The sequence below is a fragment of the Leopardus geoffroyi genome, chromosome A1 (genome assembly GCF_018350155.1).
Source record: "Leopardus geoffroyi isolate Oge1 chromosome A1, O.geoffroyi_Oge1_pat1.0, whole genome shotgun sequence".
In the NCBI taxonomy this organism is placed as follows: domain Eukaryota; kingdom Metazoa; phylum Chordata; class Mammalia; order Carnivora; family Felidae; genus Leopardus; species Leopardus geoffroyi.
This window is the reverse complement of record NC_059326.1, coordinates 39331946-39343025: the sequence shown is the minus strand read 5'-3', so window position 1 is coordinate 39343025 and position 11080 is coordinate 39331946. Positions and strand designations below refer to the sequence as shown.

At 36.2% G+C, this 11080-nt stretch overlaps 1 non-coding gene across 1 annotated transcript; it reads right to left on the bottom strand.

Moving 5' to 3' along the window:
- Nucleotides 1-10639: 10639 nt before the first annotated feature.
- On the bottom strand, nucleotides 10640-10743 carry LOC123581984. The gene has a single exon (XR_006704126.1). It is a non-coding gene; the product is annotated as a U6 spliceosomal RNA (small nuclear RNA).
- Between the last annotated feature and the right edge of the window lie 337 nt (nucleotides 10744-11080).

Below are 11080 nucleotides of genomic sequence, written 5' to 3'. Positions count from 1 at the left end.
TACAGATGCTGGCGAGGATGTGGAGAAACAGGAACCCTGTTGCACTGTTGGTGGGAATGTAAACTGGTGCAGCTGCTCTGGAAAACAGTGTGGAGGTTCCTCAAAAACTTAAAACTAGATCTACCCTATGACCCAGAAATAGCACTGCTAGGAATTTACCCAAGGGATACAGGAGTGCTGATGCACAGGGGCACTTGTACCCCAATGTTTATAGCAGCACTTTCAACAATAGCCAAATTATGGAAAGAGCCTAAATGTCCATCAAGTGATGAATGGATAAAGAAATTGTGGTTTATATATACAATGGAATACTACATGGCAATGAGGAAGAATGATATATGGCCTTTTGTAGCAACGTGGATGGAACTGGAGAGTGTTATGCTAAGTCATACAGAGAAAGACAGATACCATATATTTTCACTCTTATGTGGATCCTGAGAAATTTAACAGAAACCCATTGGGGAGGGGGAAGGGAAGGGGAAAAAAAAGTTACAGAGAGGGAGGGAGGCAAACCATAAGGGAAACCATAAACTCGTGAATACTGAGGACAAACTGAGGGTTGATGGAGGGTGGGGGAGAAGGGAAAGTGGGTGATAGACATTGAGGAGGGCACTTGTTGGGATAAGCACTGGGTGTGGTATGAACACCAATTTGACAATAAATTGTATTTAAAAAAAAAGTCACTGGGGAGCCTGGATGGCTCTGTCTGTTAAGCATCTGACTTCGGCTCAGGTCACGATCTCACAGTTTGTGAGTTCAGGCCCCATGTCGGGCTCTGTGCTGACAGCTCACAGCCTGAAACCTGCTTTGGATTCTGTGTGTCTCCCTCTCTCTCTGCCCCTCCTCTGCTCACACTCTCTCTCTTTCTCTCTCTCAAAAATAAGTACACATTAAAAAATTTTTAAAAAGTCACTTACAAGAGTATGGTATAGTGGAACTTGTAAATAAATAAAATTAAGGTTTGAGATTAAACTTTCAAAAAAAGTACTAAAATAAATCAGGAAGAATTCTGAAGTAATATAAATTACTTCAGGATTGATTGCCAGTCTTAAATAAATTCATAAAATAATAATTTGAATCCTCTATTTTATTATTCCCCCAAACACTACATCATGAAAATTTATATTACTGTCATAATGATATGAGAGAATTTTTAAATGCAGAGAAGAAAGCACGATTATGGAAAAGAAACAGAAAAACAAAACATGATGTTGCAACTATGAAACCATTTTAATTTTATTTCAAATCCATTTAAAAGCATTTTTAGTTCAATAATGGATTAACTATAATCAGATCACATTATGCTATAATTGACTCATTGACTTTAATGTGACAAGAGGTTGTTAAGAGGCATGTCTTGTATATTATTTATTTGAAAGGTCAATTTTTGGATGATCTTATTGATGTCTACAGATAAGGTGATGATGCAATCCAGAATTGGGAATTGGGGATACTGTTATTTCTTCCCTGTGAGAGTACTTATAGTTAAAATCTTTGTCTTTATGTTAAAATAATTATATATGTCTTTATCTTCAAAATAACCAAAAACATCTGTACTTTGCCAATAAACCTCCATGAAGTTTAAAAATAACTGAATTACTGAAGGCAAAAATGCAGTTTCCTCCTGTGCAGTATGTTTCTATCAATACTGCATATGTCCTTTGTTATGACTTAACACATGATGTAATTTACAAGCACTTGAAAAATTACCAAGTATATTTTATCAGTAGAGAGGACTATTTTCATTGATTCATTCAAAGAAGATGTTTAATGTTTTAACTATTCTCAATTCCTCACATATGGAAGAATGGTTATTATTATTATTATTGCCCAATATTCCTGGATAATTGCTTGAACACTATATAACTCAACAAAACTGATAACTATAAAAGTTTAGAGAAAATATGTCCATCATTCTAATTTTTCTGTGACAATGGTTCACGCATATGGCTTATGATGAAACACAACTGGAGATTAAATTCATTGAGTTACAAAGTGTATCTATATTAACTCCACAGATGATATGAAATACTTCCAGTATTAAAAAATGAGAAAACCCTGGGGTGCCTGGGTGACTCAGTTGGTTGAGCATCTCACTTTTGTTCAGGTCATGATCTCACAGTTCGTGAGTTCCAGCCCCAGGTGTGGCTCTGTGCGGACAGCTCAGAGCTTGGAGCCTGCTTCGGATTCTGTGTCTCCCTCTCTCTCTGACCCTCCCCTTCACTTGCTCTCTGTCTCTCTCTCTCAAAAATAAATAAACATTAATTTTTTTTAAATGGGAAAACCCTAATGTTTAATATTGGAAAGGAGCTAAAAACCTGAAATTTTGCTCAGTGTATGGGAGAATGCCAGTTTTATTCACTGCTATAGATGGAGTATATTACAGTGCTGCTTCTTACAAGGTGCTCACTAAATATTTGTTGAATGAATGGATGGATGAGTAATGGCTGACACAGATAAATCGAATCAGTCAGTTTTAGAACTAGATATTTCAGTGAATACTAGTTTATTCGAATATATTTATGAAACCATCAATATCTTGGTAACAGATTCTTTGTTGTTGTTGTTGTTGTTAAAATTAATACAATCATTTTCTAAATGTTTTAAGGAAATTCAATGCAGATTGAGTAGAAACTGCCAAATAAATGATGCCTTTCCCACTTTCGCAAAAGCTGTCAGAGTAATCTGGTTTAATCATTTCCTGCTATGATAATAGCACCCTTCTTGACCAGGAAAAAAAACAAAACCAAAAACACAACGGAACTCCTGAGCGCTAAGGGATGAAATGGAGGTGCCTAAAAAATCACAACAGACTTTGGGGCACCTGGGTAGCTCAGTCAGTTAAGCGTCCAACTCTTGATTTCAGCTCAGGTCAGGATCTCATGATTTGTGGGTTCAAGCCCTGAGTCAGGCTCTGTGCTGACAGTGTAGAGCCTGCTTTGGATTCTCTCTCTTCTCACTTTCTTTTTTTCCCCTTCTCTGCTCTCTCTCTCTCAAAATAAATAAATGAACTTAAAGAAATTTTTAAAAAATCACAATAGACTCTTTTTTTAGTAGTGGTTTCAACTACTGCACTTGCAGGCCATAGTAGATACTCACATTTTGACCAGTACAAACACACATATAAAGATCTATTTGCCCTGACTACAAAAAAAAAAAAAAAAAAAAAAAAAAAAAAAAAAAGCTAAGTCTACAGTACATATTACAGGTGAAAATAGGACATTCATATTTGATCAGGTCTGATTCCAGTATACATATTGTTTAATCCTAATTTACTAAACCGCATGCCCAATATCTTTTTTGATGTATTATAACATATCATTCTGTAAGTGCATTTTACACCAACAGTCTTAAAATGAGCTTTCCTTTACTATATTTTTTTACTGATGTAAATTATTAAATATTTATCTACTACTACATAGATACAAAAACAAAAACAGAATCCAAAAGTTGTGAAATTACTAGATAGTCATTTAAGTTACAAGAAATATTGAAAATATTGAAGGTTTTATCATCACAGAATAAAACAAAATCTTTTTTGAGTTTATGCATTAAGGGTCAAACACCCTCTATGATGTTGATGGGTTAAACCAATTTCCTCCTTTTCAGAATATATGTAGTTTTCTTGGATGATTAGACTGAATGTCTTTTTAACCCCAGTAAATACACCCAAATATTCATGTATCCAATAAGGAGATCAAATAATACATGCATATGTCACTTCACAGTTTTTTTCTTGGACACAGTATTTGTGTGGTTCTATTCTCCTACAATACTTATTTTTGTTATTTCTTTAGTTACCATTCCAGACTGAATTAAACCACAGTTTGAGCTTTCAGTTTATGCGATGATGATGACACTATTCTGCATATAATGGTCCCTTGTCTCTTTTTTTAGTTGTCTATTACTGATAGAATATGAGTAACAAGATCATAAACATTCCTAATTAAGCCATAAGACATGACAGGTTGTGAATTGTGTTGTAATATTTCACACCTAGTGTTCTGCTAAGCATGAGGCTGAAGGCTCCGAGCCATCAATGCACCTAAGCGTGAATTAACTCTGTGCAATTCATGCCCTGGAGTATCTGCCTTTGATTATGAAACAGTGAATTTGTTTGGCAATTAAGAAAATAACTTTGTTTTGTGTTTGTCCTAATTTAATTTTATGCATGCAGGTTAGACAATATCAGTTTGTTTGGAAAAAAGATTTTTCAAATAATTTAAAATAGACTATGTAATATAATATTCTAAAATCAAAGAGAAACACTATTTAAATTTATTTCTTGGATACACTATAGCAAGATTCTCACTTTTGATTTCAACACATTCACTTTTGATGACAATTGACACAATTCTGTGGAAATCATTTTAAAGCCCTTGAGGGTAACTATTGCCTGATGCCCACCATACCATAATGAAATACAGTCTGAATGGTTTTGTCTCACTCAACTATTACCTTAATGCTATAAATGCATGACAAGTAAAAAAGAGAGGGTCATGTTTCAAAGGAAACACCACAGAGGCAGGTGACTTCTCAAATATAACATAGCCAACATTTAGAAAATAATATAGCAGTATATTTTGTGCTCCTCAGATAGTACCCCTTATTACACATGTACTTTGAAATAAAATCAATGAAGATAAAATAATAGCTGTAACATAGAGCTAACCCTTATTTGTAAGTTACTAGGAATTATATAAATATATAATGTACCATAAAAATTGATAAATTGGTAATCAGAAGAATAATGGCAGGCCACTTAAACAAAGCTATTTAAATGGAAGTATATTATTTTGATAAAACAAATGTTTCTTTGAACACTATTTAATGTCATCTTGCTTTTCCTAATAGTCCTGTGTTCATGATAGAATCAAAAAAGGTGTACCATAAACTTTCCTAGATTGCAAAGAAAATATATCATTAGTTTTAACAACATAGGTTTTGATGTTAGCTAAAACTCAGTTTGTTTTCATGTTACTAATCAAAATCCTTTATGTTAGCATAAAGAACTCCCTTTAGCATTTCTTGTAAGGCAGATCTAGGGGTCATGAGCTCCCTCAGCTTTTGTTTGTCTGGGAAAGTCTTCATCTGTCCTCTATTTTGGAAGACTTACTAGGTAAAGTATTTTTGTTTGATTTTTTTTTTCTTTAAGCACTTTGAATATATCATTCTACTCTTTCCTGGCCTGCAAGGTTGCTGCTGAGAAATGTGCTGATAGCTGCAGTGGGTTTTCTTGTATGAGATGAGTTTCCTTTCTCTTTTTGCTTTCAATATTCTTTGTCTTTGATTTTTGACAATTTTATTATAATGTGTTTTGATGTAGTCATTTTGGGGTTGAATTTGCATGGAGACATATAAGCTTCAGGTACCTGCATGTCTGTATCTCTCTCCAGCTTTAGGTAGTTTTCACACATTTTATTTTTAAATCAGTTTTCTGTCTCTTTTTCTGCTTCGGGCATCTTCATAATGCAAAAATTGTTTTTGTTGGCAATATTCCATAAGCCATATAGGCTTCATGTGCTTTATAATTATTGTGTTTACTTGGTAGTATCATGTTTCCTACAGTCTTGTGCTCCTGGAAAGACCGAAGGGTGTTGTCTCCATGCATCTCCATTGACTGAAGTCAGCATTAGTGATGGGTGCAGGAGTTCTCAGTGGACAATGCTGCGGGTAACTGTAGTGGTGATAAGGGCTATTAGGGTCTTCTGTGTCAAAGGCTGGTGGGGGACCTCTTGATCTCTTTTTTTCCCACAGGGATGTGGTGGCTGAGAGAGACCCTCGTGGCAGCAGGTCTGGCTTGCGGGCACACTAGGCACACTAGCGGTGGTAGGAGCACTTCACCTGGTGCATGGTGCCTGTGGAATAGCCATAGTGCTGGCAACTGGAACACAGGTGCTCCACAGAATGAAAGCAGCTCCAGGGTTCAGGGCACTGGGTAGCCCCCCACACGGTGGCTCAGGTGCCTAAGCAGCTGTAGAGCAGGGTCTGAAGTACTGACACACATGTTAGAGCCAGGGTTCTGAGGTGTGAGGTGTGTGCGTGGTTGGGAGAGAGACTGGACACCCTGGTCCTGGACAGTGCAACAGCACTCCTTCTGAGGGGCACACAGCAGCCTTCCCTCTCCATGTGTCTGTGGCAGCAACAGCTGTTGGTTACCTCAGTGGCAAAAACTGCCGGTCTCCTCTGTGGAGCGGGCTGCAGGGGTCCACAATAAACTCTACCAGTAACTTCATCCTCTTGAAGTTAGACACGGTGAATTGCTCTGGTGATATTTAAAAGCTTACCTCCCCTGGAGCCATTTGCTTCCACTGCAAGGGTAATAAACCTAGAGATATTTTTTTTCCTTTTTACCCCAGAAATATTTGATCATTATTTAGAGGTGAACAAGGTTAGGGGATCTCAGATCTTTGGGGTTTCTCTCTTCTGGTGCAAAATCTCCTACATGTTCAGATAAATATCTAGCCCTCATTACATCATCATTTAGGGAACTGGAGCGTGAGGAATGACTATAGGAAGTATGTACTCTTTACTTTAGAATGATACATTATAGAATTCTGGAACTGTATACACAAGTCTGGAGTGTGGTAATTAATAGTTATAGGACCACTGGAAAGTAATTTACTGACTTATTTTCTAATCTGTCTTATCATCTCGATTAAATATTTGAATTACTGGGGCGCCTGGGTGGCGCAGTCGGTTAGGCGTCCGACTTCAGCCAGGTCACGATCTCACGGTCCGGGAGTTCGAGCCCCGCGTCAGGCTCTGGGCTGATGGCTCAGAGCCTGGAGCCTGTTTCCGATTCTGTGTCTCCCTCTCTCTCTGCCCCTCCCCCGTTCATGCTCTGTCTCTCTCTGTCCCAAAAATAAATAAACGTTGAAAAAAAAAAAATTAAAAAAAAAAAATATTTGAATTACTTGAGGAATACTTTTTATTTTTTCCAAGATAGAAGCTACATGTTTAATATGAAATAATAAAGACAATAACACATTGTATATGAACAATGTACACACAGTCTTTGTACATACTGGCCTGGCCTGGCTGACAATCTCTGGGTTTTCTACACACCTTTGAGGAGAACTTTTTAATTGTCTTTCTTCACATATCTTATTGCATGACTTTTAATACTTTATCACCTAACTAATTAATTACTTAATTTCATCCAGAGATTGAGACAGAATATATTGCCTGTATATTAGAAAACTTTACAACACACAGTGAGAATACCTGCATTACAGCAATGACTTTAGGAATAGAAATAGAAAGGATAATTTTAATTTAGCAGTAGAATAAATAGAATTAGTCATTCATTAAATGTATCAAACATAAAATAAAATAAATTTTAACTCTACTGAGTATTGATTGTGATTCTTATTTCCTCCCAAATGCCTATGTTTTTCTAAAATTGACATAATCTAAAACATTGCTATATTTGCTCTTTTTTCCCAAATAAAACATTTTCCAAATATGACATGAGGGAAGAGACTACATCTTATTTATGTTAATGTGTCCAGTGCCAAATGTACTATTTAGAATACAACGTTTGAAAGTAAAAAGAACATAATAGGAGGATGAGATGGGAATAGAAAATTACTATAAGTTTAGCTGTAAAATGGGGGTTTTAGAATACATGGGTATTCAAGTTAATAATGTTGCACAATAAACCACTTCAAATTTAATGGTTTAAACTTAAATCATTATTTTTAAAGATTCTGTGGGTCAGAAATAGGGGCAGAGTTTGACATGAAAGGAACTTATTTAAGATAAATATGGAAGCCTACGATTTTATTTCTCATTTCATTATCTATGGTGGCTCATTGGTATTCCACTAGTGGTTTTATTGATTGATTTGAATTATTGATTTTAATCGTATTCATCTACCCACCTGTTTCATGCATAAGCAGAGATAACTGAAAGTCTGGAAATGTTACACTTGGAAATATTAAACCTAGTGGTAGTTTCAGGGTAGTGAGACTTCTTGCCAACTAGCTTTGCTCAGAATGGTGTTCCAACAGAGCAGAGTTAAAGCTGATAGCCTCTTTTGACCTACCTTTGGAAGATATATAGCTTCCTTCCCACATATTCTGTTGGTCAAAGCAGTTATAAACTTGTCTAGATTGAAGGAGAAGGAAATTAAATTCTACCTCCCATTGGGAAAATGACAGGTTCACACTGAAAAAGAACATTGGGATGGGAAATGTTGGTATCTCTTGAAAATAAAATTGTTTACCTGGAAATTGGTGAAATTGCCAAAGTAAACTAGGAAAAATATAAGGCTGATGTCTTAATTTTGAAAATGCATTCATTTACCAAATGGCAATGAAAGGGGAACCCATGAGTCAGACATAAGAAAAGTGTCTAAATTAGGAAGAAAATTAGAAAATTCAATTAAATGGAAAATGAAACAGGCCAATAAGAGTAAACAATTGTGCAGAGGTATCTAGGAGGAGAAAACTACCATGATTATTTAATTAAGGGGATCAGACATTTGGTAATAGTCTCATGGTAGGTATGGTAATAGATTCATGAAGGGGAGAAAGTCTCAAGTTTACCGACAACAGTAAGAATCCCTCCTCAAATGCCAGATTCTAATCCCAATTACTCTGCTCACTAGTTAGACAAAATACTTAAATGTCTATTCAACTTGTTTTCATCTCATTGGCTTGTTATGAAGATTAACATAGGTCATAAATGCTTAGAACAATGCCTGGAAATATTAATTAAATTAATATATTTTAAAAGACTTTTAGTTCAGTCAGTTGTATTCACTACTTGGACCCACACTGGCAGAGTAGGAGTTTGGATGTAACAACACAAGATTTTTAATTCCCAGGAGGCCAAGAAGGAGTTCCTATGCTCTTACCTACTAGTGAAATCCTTTGTCCCCACCTCTGAGGATGAGTCATCAAATATACATCACAATGTATATAATATAGCTATTGTTAAAATCGTTGACTTTTTGTTAGTTGCGTATTTAGTTCCAAGAGCATGCTGCTTCTATCAATCCATCAAATACTTTTCAGACATCTGCTTTAATGGGCATCAATTATACCTTGTTACCTAACAGGAGAGTAAAATATGCTATGCCCAAACTATACCCTCTTCTCTATCCCAGACATGACTATGTTCTGCATCATTTCAACAAAGTTACTGTTTATTTGCTATTACAAATACATTAGTAGGAAATTTGGCATAATCACACAGGTTGTATCTTTCATTAATACTAAAATCTTGCATCAACCCTTCCACCTGAGAAGGATAAGTGGAAAGGACCAGATAAAATTTAAAGCACAGTTCCATAAAAGAAGCCCAAATTCTTCTGGGCACATCCCATACACTGTGATTTAATTTAACTGCCACCCAACAGTGCAACTGCAAAAATAAAAGTGACTTTGGTTTATTCTATAAAGCCATCCATTTCTCTTGTGTTTGATTATTAAATGAGATATAGAAAATAGTGGACATGATAAAAACACTGGAGATTTTGACTAAAGCAAAAACCATACAATATGGTTATATACAGTAAGGCAATGGTTGTCGAAGAGTAGGGTTTAGACCCCAAGCATCAGCATCACCTGGAAAATTGTTAAAAATGCAAATTCTCAGTCCCCACCCCAGAGGTTCAGGAATCTTTGTTTTACTAAAAGGCCCTTCAGGTGATTCTGATTAAACAGAGTAAGGGGATAGTTTTGACTGGCATATGGAACCACCTACAGAGCTTTTAACAACCTAATTACAAATTTAATGTGCATTAAATTTACACTTCTTTGAATCAGGTGTGTAAAGAATACTTATCTTTATATCTCTTTAAGTACAAATCATGGGATCTAGTTTTTTATTGATTGTAGGATAGTTACAAACTGTCCATTAAAGAAAGATAAACTTGGTGTTATTCCATTTGGAACTGAATTACTTTTGTCATGACTCTCTATTCAATCAAGGCTCTCTGATTTCTCTCCCTTCACCTTTGTATTTTATTTCTTCCTGGAGTGAGTGGGTTCACATATGTTCTTTAATTCAAGGAGGAATGGAGAGAGAAGCCTCATAACTATTCTCTGTCTACACTGACCCCCAAGTGGGATCAGTATACTTCAATTTCAAAGCTGTATATGTCAATCATTATTGATACCTTGGACGTGCTATGGATTTGTTATGCATTATTGATACCCTGGACCTCCTCAGGTAGCCTGCTGCACATACTCTACCTCTACCTTGTCCCTCTCCCAGAGTACTTAGGGGGCTCTATGTATCTAACCCACACTTTTATCCCTCAGAGGAGATGGAAAGATTTAGAGAAGCCTCGTTACTGCACTGGGGTGTGCTGGAGGCTGCCTTTGGGTGTGAGACCTGACTGAGCAATTCTATCCCCATTGTTACTCTTCCTCTCTGACAATGTGCTGAATGCAGCACTATTCTTGGTAGGGTGCAACTCTAGCTTCTGAAAGCTTTTTGTTGTTGTTGTTGTTGTTTTTTGCTTCCCTTTCAACTACAACCAGAGAGTGAGGCATTGGTTCCCTTCTCAAGAATCTACCTCACATAGATTCCTCAGATCATCCTCCCACTAGCTCTTAGACTAGGGAAGGGATTACTTCAAAATCAGTTTGCATATTTCTCCTGTCCTTTGTCTACATCATACCCTCTACGCACCTGATCCTTCATGAGTCTGAGTGTCATCCTGACACAGAGGCCATGCTAATGTCTGCACCTTTCCAATTTTAGTATGTGTGCTGGTGAAGCGAGCACTGGACCTAATCCTTCACGTTGTAGTATGTAACAGGTGTATCCAAGCTTTTGGAATTGCCTTAACTGCACCCTAACCCTATCTTTAAAGTTTTTACTTTTAATAATCTCAGCTTTTTTTGATATAAAACATACATTTTCAAATAAATACATAAGTTAAATGGTTGGATTATACAATGTTAAATGTTGCCTTATAATTATTTTCTCCACATTGGATTTGAAAAATAATCTATAAAGAAAATCCACTGACTTTTTTATTCTATGGGTATTCTTCCAAACTTTGAGATAATGCATGTCATGGACTTACTAGCATCAAGGACTGTTGGGAATAAAATGCCTA